General features: G+C 42.0%; 1 protein-coding gene across 2 annotated transcripts in view; it reads right to left on the bottom strand.

The window, feature by feature from the left end:
- The window catches only part of LOC126174933 (major royal jelly protein 1-like), a 73349-nt gene extending 58505 nt beyond the window's left edge, over positions 1–14844 (bottom strand). Inside the window, exon 1 of one of the 2 annotated variants that reach the window (XM_049921390.1) lies at positions 14615–14844. The gene's annotated coding sequence lies outside the window, so the exon portion shown is untranslated. The remainder of the gene's footprint in view (positions 1–14614) is intronic. The other variant, XM_049921389.1, reaches the window with a different exon arrangement.
- Positions 14845–23587: the final 8743 nt, after the last annotated feature.

The following is a 23587-nucleotide window of genomic DNA, read 5'->3' as shown; positions in this document are numbered from 1 at the left end:
ATCAGTCCTAAAATATTTCACATTCCGTTTGCTTTTAAAAGATTAATTTCCCTTATTAGGCCAACCACATAGGCATCCCACACATTTCGGCAGTACTGCGACTAATGTTGCCATCATGGGCTAGCGAGTAGCGTACCCTCGTTGTCCCAGATTCGATCCCGGATATGGGTGCGGATTTTTGCCCAGGTCCACTCAGCGTGCTATCAAATCAATACTGGCGATCCTTCCGAGAGATAAAAGACGGCCGGGCAATGGGTTTGCCACCCTCCCCTTCCTGCTGCTGGAACGAAGAAAGTCTGCACTCCACCTACAATCAGGCCAGTAGACCGCTGACGTGCGCTGACCCACAGACTTTACTTTTTTCTGTTACCTTTACTGCAGCTAATATTTGATAATCCATTAAGATGGAATGCAAATAAAATCCGGAACATCATACTTTTCCGAGGCAGCTCTGAACCATTCGCTCCTTACAGAGCAAAATGCTGCACATCCTGTTAATAAGATCTTGATCCACTCGAAGAACTGGCTACATATTCTGAGCAAATGTAAATTTTTTTAGTTAGATCTTTATGGCGAGCAACTCATTAAGTAAAGGTATTATGTGGAAAAATGAGATGCTTAAATTCTCAGAAATTAAGCATCTCACTTTTCCATAAATTATCTACGAAACTCGACGAGCTCAAACTGAAGAAAGTGGAAGAAACATTCAGCCGTCAGTTCTTGATAAGAACGCAAAATACGGAAGCTAAGATCTGCTATGAGGTCATAGCTTCCATATTTTCGGCGTTGGCTCATTTAATTGTTGTATTTTCCGGTAGCGAAAGGAGTTAATATAACCTAATGACAGTGAACATTATAGTGAGTAACGTTTCTCAAGCGTTACCGCGTTACATCTTGCAGGTGAGATTACTTCTGTTCAATACTATGATAATCACTTTCAAAGATTTTGTAACCTCCGGCATTTTCAACTGAGCTCCCGCTTGTGCATTGACCGTTGCCCACTAACGCGTAGTAATTGTTATGTCCATTATAATTATCCGGGCTGTTATGCCGTGGTCGGTTGATGAATTCTGTGTCCATTCCCAACGTATCGTCCCCGTCTGCCGGGGACACCTTCAAGGGGGTCTGTAGCTCGATGGAAGGTCCAACACACCCACTGGCTCGCTACTGACTGCCGCTAAATTCCGTGTCCGCGCGCTCCCGCGCCGGGGCGTGACGTCACGTGTTTTGAAAACTTCAGTGCAATTGGCCGCTGTCCGCTGCCGTCGATCGCCGTTGCCATCACCCAGTGGTGGACGGGTGGAACGTATCTTCTTGAACACCGGCATCCATATACCGTTTAATTTCACGCCCTCCTCCTTTCGATTGAAATTATTAGGGTGTTTGGCGATTTCGATTGCCTCCTTGTAGATGATGATGTTTGGTTTGTGGGGCGCTCAACTGCGTGGTTATCAGCGCCCGTACAATTACCCAATCTTTGCTCAGTCCAATTTCGCCACTTTCCTGGATGATGATGAAATGATGAGGACAACACAAACACCCAGTCATCTCGAGGCAGGTGAAAATCCCTGACCCCGCCGGGGCCTCCTTGTAGAGCCTTTCGAAATATCCGCTTGTGGCTGCTAGTACTTGCGTCTCCTCGAAACGAATATGGTGGTTACCTGGCTGAAAAGCATGCTCCGCAACAGCTGATCATTCCGTTTCTCCTCTTCTACAGTTGCCCTTGTGCTCTTCCAAACGTTTTGAAACAGTTCTTTTAGTGGTACCCACATAAACATCTACACAGCTGTACACTCCAGCTTTTTCCAATGGTTTGCGAGCGTCCTTGGCAGGATTAAGGTATTCCTGTATCTTCCTGGTGGGCTTGTAAATTACGGTAATATTCTGATTCGTCAAGATCCTCCCGATTCTTTCCGTTACATTTTAACAAACGGCAGGAAAACCTTACATTTTACGGTAGCCTGTACTTCACTATGGTTTCTGCGTGGCTGTCTCAACGCACGTTTTATTTCGGCGGACGAATATCCGTTCTTCATTAGTGCATTGTGGAGATGTTCCATCTCAGAGTCGAGCAACTCAGGTTCACAAATATTTCTAGCTCTGTCCGCTAACGTCTTCATAACACCCCGTTTCTGGTGTGAGTGGTGCAAATCTCGGTGCAAATAACTGTCCGTGTGCGTGAGTTTCCCGTATACTGAGTGGACCAAACTATCATTTTCGTTTCTAAAAACAAGCAAATCGAGGAAATGTAATTTGTCGTCTACCTCCTCCTCCATTGTAAATTGAATTCTCGAGTTTATACTATTCAGACGTTTGTGGAACCGGCTAGAATTGACACAGAATTCATCAAGCGACCACGACATAATAGCCCGGATAATTATAATGGACATGACATTTACGGCCCTGAAAGTCTACATTTTAGAATCAGTAATTGTTATGTTAACTTAATTTCAGCCCAACATAGTCAGTTTCCTAACTTCTGTCAATAAAGGGGTCGGCGCCCGTATCATTTCACTTTTAAATCATAGCATAAACTCCTACCTTGCTAGAACAATAGTTTTTTATTACTAATAAAGTTTATGCTCAAAAATATAATTAAAGCAGTTAACATACAGAACTGAAATAATATCTTCAGTTCACTTGTCAACTTCATCGTTGCATTGCAACTGCAAAATTTAAATTCTACTTTCCGGCTGGTTCATGAGTTTAATACGCAAGTTCCTTTCATTAATTTTGACACTCGTTTATTGCAATGAGAGGAACATGATCCTCCTGTACGTAATAATGAAGCGGGAAAATCATTAACACAGGAAAATTATTAATGTTCACAGAAACACCGTGTTATTCGATAAACTGCTTTTACGAACTGGAAAGTTTGGTGCATTTCTAAATGTCTGAAATTGCACAATGTTACTTTCAGGTGGAGCAGCTGTTGGCGCGGTGCAGTGGTTTGGTGTAACAGTTATCAGGCAAAAGGCCCTTCTTCTAGTAATGAGCTAATTTTAATCCATTTGGCCAAACAGTACTCTTCATTTCATAATCCTATTAAGACTTCTCCTCGAATAAACATCGTTCTATGTCTCAGACGACTGCCTGCTTATTGTATCCATAATATACGTTTCGTCACCACGCCATTTATGCACTTACTTTCCTTACTCTTATAGCTACTTCTCGTCCGACCTCATTTACTATAACTTGCTACACCTCACCCGCACGCTCGCTTGCCATACAAGCTGGTACTATTCAGACAATCTTTCTCTCCCCGATGTTATTCAATCTGTATATTGAGCAAGAAGTAAAGGAAACAAAAGAAAAAAATGGAGTAGGAATTAGAATCCATGGAGAAGAAATATAAACTTTAAGGTCCGCCGATGACATTGTAATTCTGTCAGAGACAGCAAAAGACTTGGAAGAGCAGTTGAAAGGAATGGGCAGTGTCTTGAAAGGAGGATATAAGATGAACATCAACAAAAGCAAAACGAGGATAATGGAATGTAGTCGAATTAAGTCGGGTGATGCTGAGGGAATTAGATTAGGAAATGAGACACTTAAAGTAGTAAAGGAGTTTTGCTATTTGGGGAGAAAAATAACCTATGATGGTCGAAGTAGACTGGCAATGGCAAGGAAAGCGTTTCTGAAGAAGAGAAATTTGTTAACATCGAGTGTAGATTTAAGTGTCAGGCAGTCGTTTCTAAAAGTATTTGCATGTAGTGTAGCCGTGTATGGAACTGAAACATGGACGATAAATATTTTGGACAAGAAGAGGATAGAAGCTTTCAAAATGTGGTGCTACAACAGAATGCTGAAGATTAGATGGGTAGATCACATAATTTATGAGGAGATATTGAATTGAATTGGGGAGAAGAGGACTTTGTGGCACAAGTTGACAAGAAGAAGGGACCACTTTGTAGTACATGTTCTGGGGCATCAATGGATCACCAATTTAGCATTGGAGGGCAGCGTGGAGGGTAAAAATCGTAGAGGGAGACCAAGAGATGGATACACTAACCAGATTCAGAAGGACGTAGGTTGCAGTAAGTACTGGGAAATGAAGAAGTTTGCACAGGATAGAGTAGCATGGAAAGCTGCATCAAACTAGTCTCAGGACTGAAGACCACAAGAATAACAACAACAACAACTTTGGTTATTATACAATTCAAAGATCTGACATTACTAGAGTGACCGCTACAATCTTTACAAAACTGTTTTCAGTAGTTTGCAAGAATATTATTTCATATATTACAATTAATAATTTACAATAAAATAAAAATATACGTACATTTATTTGAAGAATGAATTCGAAAAAATAAAACAGATAATTTGCTACGTATGAATTACTCTGTTTGGTGTTACAACAGAACACAATTCTGTCAGATGATAAAAATGTGCTTGGTCCGAGGATATTTGCATGGGATGAAGTGGGACACCTAACATTTCCACCATCGTCTCTCATTGAGAATCTGTGGAGGAACTTAGTGTTTGATCATACACATTTATTTTTCTGTCAACTGTACTCTGCAAACCACCAGTGATTTCAGCAGGACAGTGCACCACCCCGTTTCTCCCGTATATCGTGTTACGATGGTATCACGAAACGAGAGTGCAGTTATGTTGCTCCAGGTTTATCTGATGTCAATCGTACTGACTACGTCTGCGACATCATTCAGAGAAGGTGTATCTTATTCAGTTCCTTATGCATGGACCGTTAACGCTTAGAGCCGTCCGCTGTGGCCGAGCGGTTCTGGCGCATCAGTCTGCTACCGCGCTGCTGCTCTGGTCGAAGGTTCGATTCCTGCCTCTAGCATACATGTGTGTGATGTCCTTAGGTTAGTTAGGTTTAAGTAGTTCTAAGTCTAGGGGACTGATGACGATCAGATGATAAGTCCCATAGAGCTTAGAGCCATTTGACCATCTTAAAGCTTAGAGCTCGGCAATTAAGAGAATCGCCACTTCCTGACTTTTCCTGTAAGATTACGGTCGCCATTTTCAGTTTTCCGAGCGACCTTGATCCACGGGAGAATGAATTTGATGCAGATGTTGTCACATGTTCCATCATCTTTCTGCTAATGTGATCGAAAGAATTCTGTACTGTTTTTAAAATCCGTTTTTTGAGCATACGTAAAATGCCGTATGATGTTGAATAAATCAATCTCGGTTAGAAAGTAAGATCACCGGACTAAAAATAAGTCACACTTACAGAAAGCATTACAAATACCATTTTGTACCGTGTAAATACGACCCTGGACATGATATCCGCCTGGTTTCGGTTAGGAAGTGAGTCCACAAGGTTATGGAGTTACGTCGCATCGAATTCAACCCACTCATTATTTGATAGTGCAGTTTCGCCAAATTGCGGGGATGCTGTCGTCGACAACAGCGGGTGAAACGCTGTTGCAAAATATCTTACCGATTTTTATGGGGTTCAAGACAGATGATCCTGCAGACAAATGGAGATCTAATAGGGTGGGAAAGTGGTCAGGAAACCAGTCACATTTTCCTGCAACCAATAATTGTTATTGTCATCTTTATTTGCTGTGTGAGCAAAGGGCTTTGTTAGGTGAGCGAATCCTAACGTTCATTGTATGCAGTTCCTGTCGCAATGTTCTGTCGCTGACAGCTTGGGATAGACCTCCATTCACTGCCTGTAGCGATTTCTGTCGGTTTGGGAAGCGATTTTGATTCACAAGGCGTCAAAGGTGTCTCTGGTCCCTCCCAGTCAGTATCACACCAACAAATCCACCAACTTCCAACACAGTGCCGCTGGAGCGCCCCCAAACACGACTGCCCGTTTTTGCCACTCTGACACGTCATCACATTTAACCACGTTTACGTACACTGTCCGCGTCAAACATAAAGTCTCACTTATCGCTACTGCCTTATGCTCCCGTAGAGGCAATGCACGTGCGGCTGAACATGTGACTCCATCGCTGCACCATCTGTAAACCGATAAATGTCAGATCGTCGGTAAATATGGGTGAAATGCAAGAAATGCCCAGAAGGAAAGAACAATACACAGGGCTTTATAAAGATAACTGTCGCATGTTCATACAGATGGTAAATTTGTCAATACTAGAAGAAAGTTCCTGTATATGTCCGGAAACCAATACCTCTTGACATACGGGCCGTTTTTTTGTAACGAGTAATGTTTAGTACTCGGCGATGCTGGCAGTCTCTCTGTTGCAGCGTAGTAAATTACCATAATATACACGTGTAAGCAGTGCAGATCCTCGAGCAGTCATGGAGGTGAGGCGTCAGGAGCGCTTCGGATTCAGTATATGGGCTGAAATCGTCGGTGGCAGACTTCTAGTGCCATACATTTTACCAAATAGACTGCCAGATGCTCTGTATTACCGATTTTCTGCACGATGAATTAACGGCGCTATTGGAGAACGTTACCGTTGCACAAAGAAAACGATTGTGGTTTATGCACGACGGGGCATCACCCCATTTCCTCAGTGCCTCACAGGAACGTTACAGGAGCAATCGGTTGGTTGATGAGGTCCCGTAGCATCGGCTGGATTTCTGCCTAAGGGAACATTTAAATGTATTGGTGTACAATGCCCAACCCGTAGACAATGTGCAGACGTTGTGCAGCCCGTGTACACTGCACGTGACGGGATTCGAATGGAGCCAGGTGTACTTGACAGAGTGTGCGATTCACTGCAAATAAGGGGTGAAAGATGAGTAAGGATGTTTGGTAATCACTTGCAGTACTGCCTAAGGTGTCTACTTCTACGTAGGACAGGGAGATGACAAGACTGATAGGCCCATTTCGTAACAGGTATTTATTTCCAGAGGTATTAGAATGCGAGCTTTTTTCCTAGTTTTGACTAAGACTATCTGTTTAGGAATGTGTGTCTCTTCTTTTTAAACATTTCCTTTGAGCAGTCAAGTGTCCCTTATGTAATGAGTGGAGTGTGCAGTTAACGTCCCTGACTCCTAATCTTTGACAACCACAGAAGGTGCTGCTCGCGAATGATATGTTACTGTATTACCAAATCAAACAAAAATGGTTCAAATGGCTCAGAGCTCTATGGGACTTAACTGCTGTGGTCGTCAGTCCCCTAGAACTTAGAACTACTTAAACCTAACTAACCTTAGGACATCACACACATCCATGCCCGAGGCAGGATTCGAACCTGCGACCGTAGCGGTCACGCGGCTCCAGACTGTAGCGCCCAGAACCGCACGGCCACTCCGGCCGGCACCAAATCAAACAGTTTAGACGTGTCATCTGTGCGAGGGATGGTAAATATTTGTAATTATCGGGCAAATAAATTGCAGTCTGACGTCTGTTCGTCAGCACTCGTAGTTAATCAACATATTATACAGGATTATTGGTAGTCGAGACAGTAGCCATCACCTAACGTTTCGCCAGTGATTGCAGCCGCTACAGTCAGTCTTCAGTCGGCCGTCTTGGGCTGCACAACAGAAAACGCAGTTAAGAATTTGGATTTCCATTTTATTAATTTGCTCAATCAGATAACTTAAATCGAGCTACTTGTCGCGAAAATCGTCGGAAGAGATCAATCAAGAACAGCAGAGTTTTGGATATCGTTCGTTGTCAGCATACTGATGGCGTACTTCGGGAGATGATGGAATTCCTCACGTTGTCGAACCCGGACCGTATAACATAAATGCCATATCAATCCTGCCGACGTATTCAGTGCTTAGGTGGTCGGTCTGATGATTTCTCATTATTGACAAACACTACTTACATAAGTGAACGAAATTAGTTTCAAACTTTGCACCTCTTATTCAAAGCATAAATTGACAGCAAAAGCAACGAAATGTTGTTTTATGATGTGCAATGTTAAACACTCTGTATAGCGCAACCGGGAAATGCTGCCCACGGCTTAATGTTGTTAGATATTTGTGAAGACAAACAGATTTGTTTATCACCAGTAAACTACATGATGGATTCAGTAATCGTAAGTGGAACTCAGCGAAACGTGTGGCGTTGGGCACGAGATTCCTATCCAGATGGAACAGCGTTCAAAACCCCATCCAGCTACCCAGATGTCATTGTTTCTTTATGTTCCGAAATCGAAATGTTTACGGCTAATATTGGAGCGGTGCCTTTGAAAAAGACTCGAACAGCTTGCTTCCCCTTCCACGTGAAATTGGCGAGTGTGCTCGTCATCCAAGCGACATAATCGCCTTCCTTATTTCTTAATGGATATTATGACATTCTCCGAAGCCTCGCAATTACTCGGTGTATGGTTGCAAAACTTTTATTGTACACTGACATTGAGTAGGATCTCAAAGCTGAATTAAACGTGCCGACATGCGAAATCATGTCGTCAAGAAAAATAATCTGAACTTACGTGAACGTCAGTTTTTGCATGACGTGCCTCACGTGTAGAAAGCACTTACTGTTACGCAGTTTATGTGTGAATAAGATCGACTTTCATTGACCAATTTACGACTGTTGTGGACCGTCAACATGAGCTCACCGGACCAAAAAATAGTTAACCTATTGCGCACGCGCAAATGAATCGTTAAACGTTGACAGATGGCGCAGCGATCGAATCATATGCTCAACTGCGCTTGCTCTGACTCCAAGGGAGCTTAGGCAGTAGCGATCAGTGAAGCATATATGTTTTAAGCGAACATTATACGTCAACATGGGTAAAAGGTAATGATTTGACAGAGTGGAAAAAAAGGGTCAATCGTATTTGGCCGTGTCCGTGGCTATAAGGTGTGTGAAGTTATTGGATTTGTTGGTGTGGTGTGGCGGACCGGTCCACGTGCCTACAGGCAGTCGTGTAACACACGTAGCCACTAAACACGTCAGAGCTGTGATTGGGAAAAGAAGACACGTTTCATGGCTTATGAATTAAAATCGATTCCAAACCCCACAGTAATGGTTGCAGGCAGTGAATGAAGGTCCATCACAACATGTTAGTGTGAGAACACTGGTACGGCAGCTACATGCAATGAGCATAGTTACGGAGTCGGTACTCATTCCAAGAAGCCATTCCTCTCAGGGGCACATAAAGACGTCAACAACAAAGTTCACTGGGCTGGAAGAACATGGTTTACTAAACACTCCTCCACGCTACTACATCTTAACTAGCCTGAAAAATCACGACTTGAACCCCATAAAAAATTAGTGGAACGTGTTGGAACAGCGGGTAAAACGCCGAAGTCTGCATCCCCGTAATTTGATGGAATTGTGTGCGCAGATCTACAGTGAGTGGCTTTACCTGGATGCGACGTACCTGCACAACCTTGTGGACTCACTTCGAATCCAGGCTGTTATCGAATCCAGCATCGGAATTACACGGTATTACGTGCTGCTTGTAATGATTACTCTAGTGGTGAGTAATTTTTTGTCCAGCGATGTAAGAAGGATGGGTACTGTAAACGTGTTTAGTCTTTCCATCAAGGTAAAGGTTTTGGTTGCGATGACTGCTGCTGTCTGGAACAGGTAAATTACTGGAGTTGTGAAATATTTTGGTCGAGCCATGACTATGAAGGAGCATAAGCTTTCTGCGTGATGTTCCAGAAAAAAGCTAGGTTAGTATTTACACTATGGCTGAAAATGACTTATAAGTTCGTGGCGCCCTCCATCGGTAATGCTGGAATTCATTATGGTTTTGGCCCACAATTTGCCTTGATGACAGCTTCCACTCTCAATCAGGTGCTGGAAGGTTTCTTGGGAAATGGCAGCCCATTCTTCACGGAGTGCTGCACTGAGGAGAGGTATCGATGTCGGTTGGTGAAGCCTGGCACGAAGTCATCATTCCAAAACATCTCAAAGGTGTTATATAAGATTCAGGTCAGGACCTGTGCAGGACAGTCCATTAAAGAGATGTTATTGTCGTGTAACCACTCCGCCACAGGCCGTGCATAATAAACATGTGCTCGAACGTGTTGAAACATGCAATCGCCAACATTACGACCCTCTTCAACTGTCGGCGGTCTGTCTCTGCCAGTCAACAGACGAGATCGGCTGTACGCTTTTGAGCTGTACGTGTCCCTTCACCTTTCCACTTCACTATCACATCGGAAACAATGGACCTAGGGATGTTTAGGAGTGTGGAAAGTTCGCGTACAGACGTATGACACAAGTGACACCCAATCACATGATCACATTCGAAGTCCGTCAGTTCCCCATTCTGTCCTCTCACGATGTCTAATGACTACGGAGATCGATGAAATGGAGTACCTGGCAGTAGGTGGCAGCACAACACACCTAATGTAAAAAAAACGTATGTTTTAGGGGCTGTCCAGATTCTTTTGATCACATATTGTATTTACTGTACAGTTCAGCTCCAGTTTGACATAGTTTTTACGAGTGTAGCAGGACTGGTCTGCCAGTTGTATAATTTGGAATGTTCTCTCAGTCATTGTTTTTAAAAATCAATATAAAAAATCGGAACAAGAGATGACTCTGTGTCGTGCACTGCTGCATTGAACTTATGACATAAAGACGCGTAATTGGATGTCCCTATTACTCCGTTGGTCCACTGAACTCAGTTTTAGTAATTTTTTTCCTCTGTCTTACTTGCGAGTAAAATTTGATAGCTGCAAAGCTTCTGGTGATTTGAGCTTGGATCTGCTACTTGCTCCAGTGCCAGACTACACGAGTTTTTTCTTCTATTCGACCTTTAATTTGTCTTCATTGAGTGTGCTAATAGTCTCATTTTTGCCTTTTGCTATTATTTTACCCAATACTGTTCCTTAAAGCGTCAAATTATTGCGGGATGTCGTAGCAGATGAGGCACTAAGCTCACCTTTCCACTAGAAATGCAGCTCTATGGGCTTATTTAATAGGAATATTTTATCTACTGTAGAAATAAATATTCGCGGCCAGGAATCATACGTTCGGTGAAAGCAAAACTTGTGGACTCGAAGGTGTGGCTTCGTTCTGTTTTGCGCATTATTTGCCTGGATGTTGCGTCACGACACATGTACTCTTCAAGTAAGGATAAAACTGACTGTTGTTAGTTGATCATTTTACACTTACAACTGCGCGTGGAATTGGTTTGTGTACCAATACGTGACATAAATTCTCTTCATTTATATCCGTAATCCTTATATATGTTTTCAATTGAACTGTCTTCGCAGGGCTTGTGTCTCGCAAATGTTCCAGCAGAGCTGAAGAACCGTAGGACACATCATACACCTACTCATGTCTGCTCTGTAGTCGTAATTTCCCCAGAAGATTTCCAAGAAGTATATATATATATATATATATATATATATATATATATATATATATATATATATATATATCTTATTCACTGTGAATACGACTGCTTAGGTGATGGCAGTAACTAAATCGCTGTAAGAAATGAAAAATTAAGCTATATAGACCATCCTTAAAAAATTATTTCAATTATTTACACAGTTAAAATTTAATTTACTGTATTATTTGCTCCATTTAGCTTGAGATCTTAAGTTCATTGTTCCAAATCGACAGAAATCGGAAGATTTTAGGGTTGGTAGTGTTTTGTGCCCAGTTTTTGTCAAATTTGATATGAAGAAATATTGTATTCTGTGGTATTGTGCTGGTCGTTATTCAATTCGACGTTTCTTTCATGGAGATGAGCTATAAATATGTCTGAAAATTTCAAAGCAACATACTTATAGTTGCAATTTCGATTATATTGCATGATCAAGCATTCTTTAGCCCTAAGTGTCGCCTCCACAGAGCAGATGTATGGTCCTTGCACTGCCAGAGGAAGTCGGGCCTTTTAATGAAACTGGACAATGACTCACTCCTTTAATTTTTTTAGTAACATGATACACTAATTAAGTAAATCATACGATACATCAGTATAGGACTTACAATTTATTCGATCTGTGTTTTGTTATTTACATTAAAATACTCATACACATCAAAATGAAATACTTTTGTGATATTTTACCTGTACCGTACGCAGATAGTGGTAATACAACAACATTTCGATTACATTTCCACATGTATTTCATTCTTTCGGAGATTTCCTTCGTTACAAGACACTTGTAACTGTCATTATAGATTACTGAAGCATGTATAAAGATATCACAAAAATACGTGATATTCTTTTGTTTCTGTTAGAATGTTGATGCTGAGACTACTGGAATAACCTTATTGTAAGCTATTTGGTGAAAAGCTTATTGGCAGCATGAGCTTTTGGATTTCATATCGTATCGATGTGTTAATGAATTACTGTGACGTTGTTAAAGAGTATGAATAAAATCAAATAACCCGTCAAATTTAATTTAGTAACGGGTATGGAATTACCTTGACTCCTGATATCCTTTTTGGAGCCAGGAATCTACAAATATACGACTTAACCAATGACTGCTGATGACAATCAACATGCGACACGCAGAAGAAATGTTTATTACAACGTTAATTTCACTATACAGATTATATATCATATCCTCTAATTTCTTCTCAAGGTATGGAAAAACTGAACTTAAACTAGATCACACTGGAATTAAGTAAGGTTTTGTTGCTATTATTAGCCCAGTTATTCCAGAGTATAGTTCATACAAGTGATCTAGAACGCTTCATCTACCCTCATCGCATCTCTCGTCACATTAGTGAAGGTGCAGGTCGGGGCTTATCTCCTGCACTCGTGTCGTCACAGTCTACAAGTTCAATGAGCACTTTTAATACCGCAATAGCTGTCTATAGTACCTCTTAGCCACTGTTTACTAGGAAATGTTTTAGATGCTATTTTGCAGTTCACTTTCTGTTTGTAGTGTTCTCATTTTCAGATCTAGATGATGTTCCAACGGCACATGTATATATTAGTACATATATATATCAATTTTCAACAGCTTTTATTTAAACTCTGCCCTTACATCACGATGTTTCCCAAATTAAAGGACATTTTGAAATTGGTCCTAGGAAGCATAAACGAAGAAATCAATTGCTAATGGCTACACTTTACCAGCTGTACAACAAGAGGAACTGAACTGACTACTAGCTGTTACATTAAAAAGTGGTTTGGTTTCACGTACATGGTGAACCCCAACCCCCGTTGATAGAAATTCGGTGTACATTGGTTTGCGCGGCGGGCTTTAGGGTCATTTGAGTGAAGTGGCGACTGCCGCGTCAGTCTTTGTCGTGAGGAAGGCCGCTGTATCACAACCATGCCGTCGGCTTGTTTTAGAGTTTTAGAAGACAGTGCAACCAGAAGGTAGTTTATAAAAATTTCGTAGGTTGTTCAGTGATATTTTCTGAGTATTTTGGTACAAGGCATCCGTGGTCTACGATGGCTCGATAATTATGTTTTGCTTCGAAGTTTACTCGCTGGCTGCGATTTCCTTGACATCAGTTGTATTAGGCATAGATCTGTTACCCAGTACTGACATGAAGAATTGTGATGAACCATTATTAAATTGATATTAAAAATAAATCTACAACGAACCAACACATACATTAAAAAAAAGTAAACTCCGGCATCTGAAGCATTTATACGGGGATATATTTTAACATTGTGACAGAATCAGTGTTTTGTTATTGCCTTCAGCTCTGATACTGAACAGAAAAGCACAAACAATCGCGGAGAAAAATCTTCTCATGTTACCACGCACATCAATAAGCGCTACGTTAGCAACATTTTTGGAAGCAATTTCTCTCCTTCCATCCTTTGGCGAAGAAGAATCAAGGTAAGAATAAATTGTTATAATGTAGCCAAAAGTTATGAATTCCTGAAGAATAAATAATCGTGTTGTTAAGTGAACACACTACATGAAAAGTTACTTGTGTATCGGAATTATCATCTAGTGCGACACTTATCATTGGCCACATACCAAGTGATCCTGCCTAACACCTTTGATTTGCGGCTTAAGCTGACAAAACAGTTTCCAGTAAATAATACAGTGCGAAAGGGTGAATGTTCAGCTGTGTAGTTAATAATCGCAGCTATTACTTTAGTTGAGATACAGCAGCACTTATGACACATTTAAATGTGAAATATTCTGTATTTAACGACATTTAAAAGCGTTTGCAGTCAGTACAATTCTTGTCAACACATGTAGTACAACGTTCCGCAAAAACCGACTGGACATGCTCCGAGAAATCTTACGTGATGTTTGTGTGATGATTAAGATCAAAACTTTCCATCTGTATCAGCGATTAGCTTCACTGAAAAACATTTAGGACGCAGCTGTTTGAATATTCAAACTTCGTTGCCAGTCTTCACTGCACCTACTTCTAAAGGAGTGACGGTTATGTTTTCGTCAGATCTTAGTACGTCGGCTATAAAAATAGCCCGTTAAATTCTATAACCAGAATATCCCGTTAAATTCTATAACCACGTTTACGTGCTACTTCATAAGGCAGTATATTCTTGTAGCCAATATGCTAAGGTCTGATGATGATCCGATCGAACCAGAACACAACACAGTCTTAAAGTGACATAGAAAATTCTTATAGCATCATTAACGGCAGATTTTCTCCATGCAAGGTAATATGTCAGTTGACACCGTTCCATTAACAAAAATCTAACTATATCCGTATTTTGAGACAGAAAGAACTTTTGAGCCTAATTAATATAACGAAATACTCGTATCTTCACACACTAACTTTGTTAAAATCATTTGTTCGATATTTCGGAGCATGCAGAATACGTTAAATGGTATTCCGTATATACGAGGAACTCACCTATTAGTTGATGGAACAGAGACTTCAAACACTCATGCATACAGTACTTCCCCGTGTGCTTGCTAAGGCTGAACGTAACTTCACTGACACCTCAACTGCACACGGAAACTAGAAGCATCTTTGCCTCTCAACTTATACTCTCTGCCGTACTCGTGACACTGACTAACGCGAAGGCACGGCGTTCCCGCTAGCGGCGATAAGGAAAACAAGTTTCTGTAATCATCAGAGAAAGGAAAATACCAACAGAGCGCACGATAGCGGGGAATAGCCGTAACTGCCGTTAATGTCATATGGACCGTCGCATCAGCTGTGATACCGCAGGGGTCATGGGTCCCAGACGAATCGACCTGATACCACAGAGGTCGAGCCCACGATGAAGACTCTGGGAAACACTGCTTTGTGGTTACGCTCCTCTGAATTTGTAGGAGTTACGTTGCGAGTCTGTGGTTTCGTAATGGAAAGACCATTGACTACATCCCAGTTCGAACTTTGACCTCAGTACCCAGCAAGGTGGGTAGATGAGTAGCCGACTGGGCTCGCATCCAGGAGGACAGCGGTTCAAATTCGCGTCCAGCCATCCAGATGTAGGTTTTCCATGATATCCCTAAATCACGCCAGTCAAATGCCCTGATGTTTCCTTTGAAAGGACACGGCCAACCTCCTTCCCCATCCTTCAAACAATTCGAGCATATGATCCATCTCTAATGACCTCGATATCGATGGGCCGTTACATCTTAAACTTTCTTGCTTCCTTCGAACTCTAGAAGAGCCTGAGCAGTATCTCAGTTCTCGTCCACAGCGATTTTCTTTTACCTGTTGCGGCACATGGTCTGTCGACACCTATAAATGGCAAATAACTCTGCTTCCGAAAGTTACTCTCAGAGGTTACGATCGTAAATTTCACCTTTTGCTGTTTATAGGAGGATTCAGATGCTGTGCTGTTAAAGCACTGGACTCGCACTGTAGATGACAACCTATTGTAACACCATCTTTTTTCCCAGAAAAGGTGTACTTTGAAAAGGACTGCAGACAATCTGAGATGCCAACTACATTACATCATGGTAATGTAGATTCAGAAATCATATATTGGATTCTAAGGAGTATCCAGGAGTAGATATAGACTCAAACGTGTAGAAAGTTCCTCATATTATTGCGTCTCTGTGGCCCTCTCTACGTTTGTTACAATACCATGTGACTCAGTGATAAGCGTTATCAACATGTTATAGCCGAACCCGATAGTTTTTGTCGATTCCAGGAATTTCTGGTACATAGTTTGTAAGTTGCTGTTTCGGTCATCAATCAAATGGTTGAAATGGCTCTGAGCACTATGGGACTTAAATTGTGAGGTCATCAGTTTCCTAGAACTACTTAAACCTAACTAACCTAAGGACATCAGACACATCCATGTGCGAGGTAGGATTCGAACCGGCGACCGTAGCGGTCGCGCGGTTCCAGACTGTAGCGCCTAGAACCGTTCGGTCACTCCGGCCGGCGGTCATCAATCCCAAGGGCGGTTTGATGTAGACTTTCAATCCTGCTCTCTGTACCATCGAACGGCTGTCTTATGTAATCACTTCTTGGTCAGCTTGTAACGTCCCCATACACCGATCGATTAAACCACTGAACCTTGTGGTTACGTAACTGTGTGTATCTACGGATTTCGGAAGCAGTCTATCGGACATGAATACTGACTGCCAAATGAAAATGGGGAAAATACACACTACTACTAAGAATGGCAACAACAACTCACTCACTGTCAATATATTTTATATGGAATTACTAACACTTTGACTGCGAGCCTCATCAATCGACGGGCCACTAAAATTTCAGTAGACTACCGATCCCACCATGTGGCTGGAGTACGATTTCTTCCGCTTTTAAATACGAAATCACGTATATTGAGCGGTCCGACAGGTCTACATTGTTGGCTGCTCTTGGCCACTTACATAGTCGGCTCTCTAGGAAACGTCAAGATTTACGTGTCCGGCAGGCAAAGTGTTAATGAATTAACGGATTAAAGTTGGTGCTGACCTTTCTTAAAATATACTTGGATAATTTTTAAATAGCTATGCCAATCGTCCAATTGGACGACCTTCGATATTGTACATTTCGATTACGTTATGGTGTATCATGCCTACTGATGAAAATATTCGGTGTGATTACTGGAAATACATGCCTGAATCGCTCAGCCCAATCATCTTCAAAGACCAATACGATAAAACATACATCAAACGAACAACACTCAAATACTAAGCACTAAACAATGAACACACAACAGTAAAGACACAAATGAATATTTCTTTGAAATTTTAACCTATTCAGTACCAGCACTCAAATAAAATAACATAATTGCATTCAAATAGAATAATATTAGCCTAAAGGCCTTTTACTATGGAAGTGACGGTTAATTTGCAAATTAATTATGTGGTATTCTAGGGTGTAATATATGATAAAATTCTATTACATTCAGTTACATATTTATGTTACTGGTTCATGTCATCAGGGATCTAGCAATCAGGATCCAATTCCAGGTAATAATAAAACACTATTTATTGGTAAATTACTGTTTTCAAAAGAGATAGTGGGATTTACGATGACAATAGAATGTCGTAATCTTGTGGTGAGGTTGGTCGACGCAAGAATGGTCTAGAACTGCCCCGTATTTTTAGCACCTCGTTAATTCTGTGTATGACATAAACTGTTGCCCAAATTACCTTCTCTGCTGACTGCTGTCCATGACTGTCACGGTTTAGAAAAACAACATACTGTTAAATCATGCCTCGCAAATGCTCGCGAGCGCCGTTTACGAGCCCACGTCGTGGCTCAAATCTGTGCCTACAACGCGTGCCACGACCAAATTCTCGCTACAACCAACGGGCGCAAGAGCGCAAGTACACGTACAATTCCTAACATTTGTGTATTGTGTGTGTATTGTGTATTGAACTGGGGACCTAGAATCGACGAAGAGGTTTCGTCCCGCCGTAGCCCTCAGTGGTTCACACCCCTACAACAGGCCACAGCAGTCCACCCACCCCACCGACGCCCCATACCGAACTCACGTTATTGCTTGGTAGAGTAATTATGGTGTACGCGTTCTTGGAGAAAGTGTTTGCGCAGCAATCGCCGTCATGGTGTAACTGAGGCGGAATAAGGGGAACGAGCCCGCATTCGTCGATGCAGATGGAAAACCGCCGTAAAAACCATTTACAGGCTGGCCGGCACACCGGACCTCGACAGTAATTCGCGGCGAGGATTCGTGCCGGGGACAGGCACGCCTTCCCGTTCAGAAAGCAGCGCGTTGTACCGCGCGGCTAAGCAGTGCAAATTTATTTCTCTCGAAGACCAGTACCAACTTTAATCTATTGAATCATTAACACTTTGCCTGCCAGATACGTAAACCTTAACGGTTCGCCCGCATCTCGTGGTCGTGCGGTAGCGTTCTCGCTTCCCACGCCCGGGTTCCCGGGTTCGATTCCCGGCGGGGTCAGGGATTTTCTCTGCCTCGTGATGGCTGGGTGTTGTGTGCTGTCCTTAGGTTAGTTAGTTTTAAGTAGTTCTAAGTTCTAGGGGACTGATGACCGTAGCAGTTAAGTCCCATAGTGCTCCGAGCCATTTGAACCAGCCTTAACGGTTCTTAGAATGCCGACCATATAAATGACCAAGACTAGCCTACACTGAAGACCTATTGAGCCTGTCAATATACGTGATTTCGCGTTTAAAAGCGGAAGAAATTATATCCCAGTCACATGATGCGATCGGTAGTCTACTGAAATCTTGCCTTAAAATGCTTGAAAATGGCTCTGAGCGTTGACTTAACTTCTGAGGTCACCAGTCCCCTAGAACTTAGAACTACTTAAACCTAACTAACCTAAGGACATCACACAAATCCATGCCCGAGGCAGGATTCGAACCTGAGATAAATCTTGGCGTCCCGTCGTTTGACGAGATTCGCAGTCCAAGTGCTAATAATTCCATGTCAGCTCCATTGCAAGCGAGTGAGTTGTCACTGTCATAAGCACTGAAACATTTTTATTATGTGTGCTTATTTGAATATAACCGGAAAAAGCTAAATTTGACTATGTTGCTGTGCATCTGAGAAAAAAAAGTAACTGACATTGTTGTGGCGTTGTATTCCCCTGCGATTCTTTCCCTTGTGCCACCAAATTGTGTCTTCTTTTCAGTAGCGACACATCTCACAGTATGAGGCCAAACTCTTCGTTGGTGTTTTTCGATGTCGGGTGTTTATGTTTTCGACAATGGCATGCATCGTAGACTATGACGTCTTTAGGACTGAGCGTTTTTTGCAATGGTACTATAATACTGCTTCCTACAACACTATGATCCCTGCATTGTTTACAAAAATAAGTGATAATTAAAAGACAAGCCTGTTCAGTGAATGGCTCTGAGCACTATGGGACTCAACTGCTGAGGTCATTAGTCCCCTAGAACTTAGAACTAGTTAAACCTAACTAACCTAAGGACATCACAAACATCCATGCCCGAGGCAGGATTCGAACCTGCGACCGTAGCGGTCTTGCGGTTCCAGACTGCAGCGCCTTTAACCGCACGGCCACTTCGGCCGGCTAGCCTGTTCAGTCCCAGGCCTGATCCCAAATAAACGTTTTGGATGAAGCTTCAGTTCCCTGTAGGATCATTTCTCCAAGAACACCACCAAAAACTGCTTTTAGCAGATTGGGACTTTCTTAGCAGATTCCATGATAAATGCATCATAATGTAGCACAAATACGTAATGCATGAACGCTGTACTAATAGCAACAAGTCACGCAAGCTCTATTCATGTTTAGCGTCTTTGTGAAAAACAGAATAGGTGACTTTGGCAAGAAAGAGAATAGGTGACAGGAGCCTTTTCCCCCTCATCGTATATCTCACGTGTATGTCACCCTTTATATCCACCTTTCTCTCTCGTTTTCACTTGTACACAATAACAAGTGTATAATTTCTTCTCCACGCGTCTTCCACACACAAGTATATGTGTGTAAGGAAATACCGGATTCAAATCTGAATGAGAATATCTGAAAATATCACAGTCACAACCATTTAGTGTCGAGAACTTCACACTTCTGCACTGTACAGGTATGTTATTCGTCAACCGGCTGCTCGGTTTGGCGTTAAGTTGGCAGGCGTTCCTAGAGTGTGCTAACTTCCTGCTTATTACGTAACGCATGCTCATTTCGCACCTCACCACCTCTGCTGGCATTTCGTTATGCGGCGTTTCGGGGCTCTAACTGACCCCAGAACGACGCAGATAAAATTATAAAATATTTCCTTAAAAATATTCTTCATTTGTCTGAGGAATTGTAAATCTGGTAGATTAATCGCTGAAAGATTTCGCCAAGGCCGATTTTCAACAGCATACCGTATCATCCACTGACTTCGTTTGAATATTGCAGGACGTGTTGTAGTCTATATACTAGAACACGTTTATACTGAGTTTACTAAGTCACTGTTCACTTCAATATCGTTGTGGTTACAGAATTTTTCTGTAAGTCGCCAGCTGGTGAGGGGCGCAATACCGTTATGTTTATGTTTGTACGTAGTAATTTTGACATTTGACATGCCGAGCCCGCATCTCGTGGTCGTGCGGTAGCGTTCTCGCTTCCCACGCCCGGGTTCCCGGGTTCGATTCCCGGCGGGGTCGGGGATTTTCTCTGCCTCGTGATGGCTGGGTGTTGTGTGCTGTCCTTAGGTTAGTTAGGTTTAAGTAGTTCTAAGTTCTAGGGGACTGATGACCACTGATGTTAAGTCCCATAGTGCTCAGAGCCATTTGAACCATTTTTTGAACATGCCGATTTTGAAGTCATCTTCATGAGAGCGGGAAAACGACCTGCAACGCCAATGGACAATACAATGTAATATTTTAAAGCACAAGGTATGTTATAACTCCACACGTTATGTTACAAGACAATTTATCATCATTGTAAAAGGTTTTTCCTATCAGTTTCTGTTCGTCTTGTTGCACATCTGATGATGACAGCGGAACTCTGTCGAAACCGTCATCCAATAAACTGCTTTTTTTAGCGGTTTTGGCTTGTGAAGTTGTACTCAGTTATCATTATGGTACACGAGTAACCTATGTAAACGTTTAAATAATATAAATTAGATGTTCAGTGCAAACTTATGAAAGACCTGTCCGTACAGCTGATAGACGGCGCTATTTTTGGCAAGATAACTACTAAACTACCAACTACATGTAACTGTATATAAAAATTCGTTATATAAAGAAAACTGCAAAAAAATGATTGCATTAGCGTTGACATGATCAACAATAATACAATAATAGGATTCCCGTTGGAAGAAAATGGGTACTGTATTTATCAACAAAAAGTCACATATTTACTACTTTAAAACAGTATCTATACTCAGCGTTAGGGAAGACGGGGTCACGTAGTGTCGATGTAAAATGCAAGTCCTACGGCTCAGTATGCTGAGAGAAGCCACCAAACTACAGCTCGTTTGTAGAAATCGTAGTCAAAGACATTACCATACGCCACCCGCAAATCTGACGTGTAAGATGACATCAGCGTCTGTGAACGCCCTAGGTCAAAATAGCAGACTAACCACAAACCTGTTTAGCCCGTATGACTCTCTGACCATATAACAGCGAGAAACTACAGGGTCCCATTCTTCAACGTTGTTGTGTGGAACTGTTTGTGCTTTGCTCGAAACAGGACTACACACATCATTGGGCCGTTGCTGAAGTGCTTGTTTTAACGCTTTACAATTATGCAAAGTCTACTATGCGTCACAGAGTGATATAGCATGGCGCCACTGGATAAATTTGAAAATTCTTTCGCCATCACATAGCGGAACTGGATATTGCACCACAATAATTTCCGGATGCCCTACTACTCGCCTAAAATTGCACTTTCGGTCGGGAAAATTGTGAAACGCCTGAACAACCTCACGGAAAAAGAAAATCGTGTGAGCATTTACGATTTCAGGATAAAATCCAGTCCCCATTTGTATAGGTACTTTCAACAGCAACTTAATTCATCATCTTCAGAAGCTTATAAAACTAGGGGTATTATAAATCATTAGACATCTGTCATACATTTATGGTGAGTATAATAAGTGTATTACAAAACAAATTTCTCAAATCCGTGATCTATAAAATTCTCTGTAACATATGACTGATCTTTTGTAAGGAGCCGGCCGGAGTGGCCGAACGGTTCTAGGCGCTTCAGTCTGGAGCCGCGCAACAGCTGCGGTCGCAGGTTCGAATCCTACCCCGGGCATGGATGTGTGTGATGTCCTTAGGTTAGTTAGGTCTAAGTAGTTCTAAGTTCTAGAGGACTGACGACCTCAGCAGTTAAGTCCCATAGTGCTCAGAGCCATTTGAACATTTTTTTTTACTCTATGTATGTTTTTGGACATATCATGACATTATGCTTCTGTGAAGAAGTTATTGACCTCTGTTAAACCATTATTAAGTAAGTTTTTGTAATACACTTTTCATACTTTACGTAAATGTATTACCACAGTCTAATGCTTTAAAATATCCCTAATTTTGTAAGCTTTCTAAGTTGCCAGATCAAACTGTAGACACCGGTAAAACCCAATAAAAATATCTGTGCAGCTGAGGACTGAATTTTATTCTGAAATACATTGGTGTGAGAATAACAGCAATGGATAAAATCATAAAATTTATGACGTATTCGTTTTGTAGTTAAAAACACCTTTTTCTTGCAGCAATGTATTTTATTTGTTTCAGACGCTTTTCTTCTTTTGCATTAAGGCATATTCAGTGGCATCTAGAATTGTTCTTTGTTTCAACTTCGTCAACCTAGTGCCCATCCTCCTGTGGACATGACCAACACATTCCAGTTTTGTGATAATATTCTAACCATAAGGCTGAGCGGCTACTTCACTGTTTTATGCTTTTGAGCCTCCATCACCTATGTTTTGTATCCCGCCTGGAAGGCGGCGCGTGGGTAGGAGAAGGAGCAGGAAAAATACGTCGGTACTGCAGTGAGTAAAAATGGTTTACTGGTGAAAGAAAGAATACATAACTTTGTACAGATGCGAAGACTTCGACCCGTCGTAAGGAGAGCAAACTCAAGCGAAGTTTCCCGGCTGGCTGCACCAGATGAAATGGGCTCAAGCAGTCACGGAGCTCGTAGACCTCAACAGCACCGGCTAGAGGGCACTGTCGTCTGTGACTCGTGGTAGTGCCAACCTTTGAAACTATGCGTTGCTATCGATACACACTAAGAACTTAGTGTAAAACACTCCCCTTCGTTCACAGATCGACTAAAAATTTCAATAACTGCAGAGGCCTGCACATCACCACTTGTTCCTTCATAATTTCTGTCACAGATATGCCCGTTTTCAGTCCCTGATTTACACTTATAACAATGTTTGGCTAAAATATAGAAGTCTATTACCTTTCCAGTATCCACACTGCTCATCGTAGCAACAGAATTCTTAGAACTGTAGCTGTGCTTCTGCCAAGTGCCATCATAAGCTACTGGTATGTCAGTCATACCATCATTTATTTCAACAGCTTCGTTTGCAGCACCCTTCATTGACTCACACCGAGCGAGGTGGCGCAGTGGTTAGTCACTGGACTCGCTTTCGGGAGGACGACGGTTCAATCCCGCGTCCGGCCATCCTGATTTAGGTTTTCCGTGATTTCCCTAAATCACTCCAGGCAAATGCCGGGATGGTTCCTCTGAAAGGGCACGGCCGACTTCCTTCTCCATCCTTCCCTAATCCGATGAGACCAATGACCACGCTGTCTGGTCTCCTTCCCCAAAACCAACCAACCAACCATTGACTCACATGCAACAGATTCCATAGCAGCTCCAATAAATCCAGCATACCTGTCGATTTTACAAGATGGGCGTGGCATATTCATCATGGCACACCTTGTTTCTGCGGCAGTACGTCATTTGCCATTAGCTCTCAATCCTTAAAACTACCTAACATTTACCTCAAAATAATTGTCTTTAC

The sequence above is a fragment of the Schistocerca cancellata genome, chromosome 3 (genome assembly GCF_023864275.1).
Source record: "Schistocerca cancellata isolate TAMUIC-IGC-003103 chromosome 3, iqSchCanc2.1, whole genome shotgun sequence".
NCBI classification, from domain to species: domain Eukaryota; kingdom Metazoa; phylum Arthropoda; class Insecta; order Orthoptera; family Acrididae; genus Schistocerca; species Schistocerca cancellata.
The sequence above is the reverse complement of the archived record's forward strand: the minus strand, read 5'-3'. Positions and strand labels throughout refer to the sequence as shown.